The sequence below is a fragment of the Malurus melanocephalus genome, unplaced genomic scaffold (assembly GCF_030028575.1).
Source record: "Malurus melanocephalus ecotype Western Australia unplaced genomic scaffold, MMel_1.1 scaffold_254, whole genome shotgun sequence".
Taxonomy (NCBI): domain Eukaryota; kingdom Metazoa; phylum Chordata; class Aves; order Passeriformes; family Maluridae; genus Malurus; species Malurus melanocephalus.
In genome coordinates this window covers 931,715-937,087 of record NW_026623486.1, presented here as the reverse complement: position 1 = coordinate 937,087, position 5,373 = coordinate 931,715, and the positions used below count along the sequence as shown (strand labels likewise).

General features: G+C 37.1%; 1 protein-coding gene across 3 annotated transcripts in view; it reads left to right on the top strand.

Annotated features, from left to right (window-relative positions):
* The window catches only part of PHKB (phosphorylase kinase regulatory subunit beta), a 198,366-nt gene that overhangs the window by 1,228 nt on the left and 191,765 nt on the right, over positions 1–5,373 (top strand). Inside the window, exon 3 of one of the 3 annotated variants that reach the window (XM_057375668.1) lies at positions 3,146–3,255. The exons of the other annotated variants lie outside the window; for them this stretch is intronic. The gene's annotated coding sequence lies outside the window, so the exon portion shown is untranslated. The remainder of the gene's footprint in view (positions 1–3,145; positions 3,256–5,373) is intronic. 3 annotated transcript variants of the gene reach the window in all.

Sequence of the window (5,373 nt, the reverse complement as noted above, 5' to 3'; positions counted from 1 at the left end):
AAAAAGCTAAAGCTTTGTGAAGGTGTGTTTGCTCAAACCGGTGGGGTGCCATTCTTATCTATGCCCATAGGGAGGAAGTTCAGTCAAAGTATGATTCAGCCCAGACTTACCTGTCCTGCAAACTGAGTGGCTTCTGAAGCCACTTGGCATCTTARGGCTGTGTTGGTAACCAGACTATGAGCCAGCAGATTGCTGAACTGTGGGGGTGGGAGGTGAGTTTGGGGTATCAGCTGGAGCACAAGCAAAGGAGGCAGTTTAGAAGCAGTGTTTGCATACTCCTTCTYTGCCAAAACAGCCTTGTTGCTACAGGCCTGGTTTATATCTTGCACAATCAAACTGTGTAATAAATAAGAAAACTCCTCTGGGTTGAAWCTTTACGTTTTATTTTCAAGGGGAGCTAAAGAATCGTAGTCTGGGATGATTAGCTTTTTATTAAATTCAAATGCAGAGGAAGAGCAAGGTGATGTTTCTTTTCCCTGCACACTGCTTTTACCACTGACAGAACACATTAGACACACAGCTGGCCATATCTCTCTCAGTGTAAATTGCTTCCAAAATATGTTACAATTGAGACTTTYCTTGGAGTCTAAAAATGTGTCCTCCCCCACTTGTTTTGGTATCAGTTGTGCATTCTTTGTTTTCTTTGTATGTCTCTTTCTTTTTWAAAACTTATATTCTTCTTCCAAATACAAGTTTTTCTTTTAGTTCTATTGTTATTATTATCACACTATGATAAAAAGCGGTTGCTCTATGAGAGTTGTTTCTTTCKAAATAGACTGTGCAATTCTCAGCTCTTTGAGGTATCGTTTTGGCCTTACACAGACACCAAAAAGAACTATTTAAATTCGGTTGTTTCAGACTTTTTTTCTTTGTATAAAACAAATTTGTTTTCTTTTTAAACATGAAGCATTTACAATCTTTGTTAGAAATCAAATTAATATTGATTATGTTTATCACTTGGAAATTGGAAAGTGATCAATTTCATGTTACTGCAAATGAAATCACCTTACTTCAGGGCTTATTTATGGAGTTGTTTTACGTGTTCAACGTGGTCTTAACATGAAAATATTACCAGGCATCGCTAACTCCTGCTTTAATACTAAACAATCAAATTTAATTTGAAAAAAGGTGTTCTGTTGAAATACTGCTGAAGAATGCTGTTACACTGAAAAAAAAGACCAAAAAAAAACCCCAAAAACAAAGAAAAAAAAAACAAAACCCAAAACCTAAAAAACAAGTGGAGCCTATATGGCTATTGCTTTGAAATGTTTTTGAAATCGGCTTTCATCAGATAAAGCAGTTGGTGTATTGTGCACATGATCTGATTTCTAGAACTTTTCAGTGACAGAAAGCAAGCTGATAAAGAACAAAGAAAGAACATGAAATTAGCAGAGAATTTTAGGACTCTGCAGAGCTTGTCAGGAAGTGGGCAGCTGTAAAGAGCACAACAACCAGAACCAGCCRGTTGTTCCATCACTGATCAGGAAGGGCACCCTGCCTGCCTCTCCCTGAATTCTCCTGACCAGCAAAGCAGGATGGAGTCATTGTTATGGTTAGAACAACAGGTTTGGTTTATTGTCCTGCCTGACTGGTGATGAAACCCAGGGCTGCCTGACTGGTACCTCTGTRCAGCACCAGGAATGAGTGGCACACATCGTTCCTTCTGCCATTTCCTGRCCCTGGTTTTTGCCGTCATTTCATCTCTGTTTTTCTATTGCAGTCTCCTCCCAAACAAATAACCCACCCCTAATGTCTTGTTCCCCATTGGCCCCAGTTTTGCTACATCTGCACTCAGATTTGGGTTACTTAGATACCGTGACTTAGATAATCCCAGCTTTATATGGTGTTACTGACACGGTTACCCTGGGGCTGGTGGCCTTGTGTGATTTTAATCCCTGGAAGATCCCTGGCAGTGCCCTCCAATTCTCTCTGCTGTCTGCCAACTTCTCCTCTAACTCCTTCTTAAGGACTTGTGGGATCCAGCCTCCCTCACAGTGCTGTCTGTAACTTTTGTCACCCTCTCATAGTGTTATTTGTAATTCCTAGTGATATTTTTTCATGTCATGTCAGTAGTTTCACACATTTTGTTCAGTTAACTGAATCTCATGCCGGAACTGATGCCCTCCTCTGTCATTTGTCTGCAACCCTAACTGAGCAYGGCTGAGAGAAAATCAGAAAGTTACTTACTTTTATCTGAGTGCTGGGCATGTTTTCCTTACAAAATTAAAGCAGACATCAGTGACGAAGGGAACACTGGCAGGTAGTGCTAAATAAGATAAAAAGCCTGTGTGGGGATCTGTTAAGGGGGAGTGGGCAGGGAGGTRGCTTAAGGGATTTTCCTTCTGAGTTAGCAAGAAGAACTTATGAGTTCTACATTTTTACATGCCAAGTTATCAGGACACTTAGGCTTTACTAGATTTTTTCCATCTAAAGGTTATGTGGCAAATCCTTTCTATTTTCTTGTAAATAGAGCATTTTGAATTTGGATTTAGATTTTGGAGTTTTTGGGTGTAGTGTCAAAGATGATAGAGCAACATAGATTGGGGGAAAAGGGATTTAATTTCTTCCTCACTGAAAGAGATTTCTATGTGAWGAACAGTGTTAGGTATAGACCTTTTTCAAGATTGAGAGTGATCAGAAAAATATGCCAATTAAATTTATTAACCTTTTCTCTTTTTCTAATAGATTCTTGGTCACGGACCTTCCTCTGTGAGCTAGAGCAAGATAAATTGAAAGTTTCAACACAGTTTGGCATATGGCTTATGAGCTGACGTTATGAAGTGCTAAGTTAGATTATCAGGCTGAATTTATAATGGTCTTTAGCAAGATGAAAAGCCTTTTTTCCTAAGCTCAGGAGAARGCTCAAAAGGATTGTTATTTTATCCTTTAGTAAGAGCTGGATGAGTGAAGAAAGAAGTGTGTGCATGCATATACATATTGAAAACTTGACATTGCAAGGACCTTCCTTCTCCATTTGAATTGCAGCTGATTGGAACCCATATCATTGATTTCCCTTTGAGCTTTGTCCTAAGTGATGTTTTAGAGCAGTCTGTGCATTTGTATCTGTGCCTATGTCTTAGCTCTGGATAAGTCTTCAACACACTGTTATTTTATTCTAAACAGAATTTTTGTTATTATTTGACAGGTTCACCTTGTGTAATTGTTTGGCTTGTCTGTTGTTCCTGATGTGCTAAAACTGTGCTTTGGGGGATTTTTATGGAATGCAGAGCTTTTTGCCATAGGAGTGTGATGCAGGTATGYTACATGGATGTCAATAGTGAGCAAAGGTGTGAAAATTCGTTTCTGTAAGGAATCAATACTTCACCTTAAACAAAATAAGTGGGTTTTTTTATAAATTTTTCTTAATACCTTTCAAAGATCCTAATTTAATTTTTGAGAATCTTTGTGAGTAGTTTTCACTTGGAAAAACAAACCTTTTTCAAGCTTAGGATTATTCAATGAGAGAAAAAGRCCCTGTGTTTAACTGGCAAAGAAGCACGGAGTGAACAGTACAAAAATGCATATACTTAATTTTTGACAAAATAATTTATGTATTTCACACTCATAATTTGTGTTTAAAACCCAGCAAAACCAAAACATCTTTGCTGAAATATAGCTTTGGAAGAAAAAGGAAAAGTATAAAAATCAATGCTGAAAAAAAAAATCAGCCAGCCCTGTTGCGCAGTCCCTCTTAAGTTCTTGAATGAGGTCTAGTTTCCTTCTTTTCCAGTTGCAAAGATCTCAGTGATAGTGTAATCATAGTAGACAAAATGTTTTCAATAATGTTTGTGTTTGGAAAAAGTGTTTCAATTGATTAGGATGTAATAGTGCATGTAACATCKGAGATGTAAGAATTGGCCTTGCTCRTATTTATTTCAGTTACCATGCTTTGCAGAAGAGCTGTTACGCTTGCATTTGCTACTTTCTATAAAAATGCTATTTTTTCCAGTGTGTAGAAAGTTTCCATTGCTGTAAGCATGCAATCTTTTAATTTTACTAACAATTCAAATTCACTTACACACTAGGAGCTCTTCATGTGCATTACTCTGAAGCCCTGGTGGTTTTGTGCGCTTTTACCCATTCTTAACATAGAGGCTACATTTTTTTTTAAAAAAGCATGCAAACCCACAATCTGTATATGCAAACACAGATTTGCACTAGTTTTGTATTTTCATACTTAAAATTTGAATTCAGCTAAAGTTTATAGGTTTTGAACTATATGCTTTTAACAATCTCTCCTACCAGGGCCTGTTTTCTGTAATGGGTGGAAACATTCCCTGTGAAGGAAAACATTCTCTCTTTTACTAGTTTGTGCTGTGTCTGTTCTTTATGTGAAGGCCTGTTCCCATAAAKGAGAGTAACAAGGACATTTTCATGTCACATAAATGTAAAGATCTTGTCACTACACCTTTAGATGTAAGTTGCAGCTGTTACGAGTAAACCAGGGCCTCTAAAAGATCAATTAGTTTACACAAAATATTTCACTGCAATTATTTTCATGAGCGCAAAGACTGAAAAGCAAATAACAAAGAATAATCTTTCATGTTAAGTTATGGAGGTATCTGCATTTTCTCTCTCCCTTTATATAGCCAAAATTTTGATGTCTAGAGTTATGTGTTATTTTGGAGAAAGTGCATCTGATGAAAGTTTTATGTATAAGACAGATCTTTGTGCTTAGAAAAAATGCAGAGGATTGTCACATTTGGAGCTTTCCAAACAAAATGAAGCAATTTTACAAGCTGGATCAGTATTTCTTGACCAGTTCAAGAGTGGCATTTCAGAGCTGTGTACTAAAGGGCACATCTATCCTTATACAGAGATTTTGATGAGTTTGTTTTACCATGCACCAATACCTATTGCATTATTTGTTGTAGTTCTAAAGGTTACTTCATAACTTYAGCTTCAGACTTGTTCCAGTTGATGTGACTTTTACTGTTGATTTCAGCATAAGTGCAAGTCTGGAGCTTCACCCAGTATCTGTCTTTTCTTTGCCAATTTGAAACAGGGTTGAATAACAAGTTAAAATTGGAATAGTTTTTTTACCTGTCACTGAACTAATCATGTGGACAGAATACCTGAAAGTAAGAGTTTTGCCTTTCAGCTACCAGCAAACTCTTTAGCCTTCAGGAATAATATGTGACTTAGGGGAGAGACATACTAAAATTGACTTGCAGATCCTCTATAGTATTAAAAGCAGGAATTGTTTACTCATGCATCTGCTGCTTTTGTACTCTGTGAAAATGTGAAAAATAACTGTTACTCCTTCCCTTGAACAATGACTCATTTCTGACTCCTTAAGAGAAGTTTGGGAAGGGAGAAAGATGAGGAAATAGAATATCTTCCTGTGTTATTTATTACATAGGGTTTTTTTTT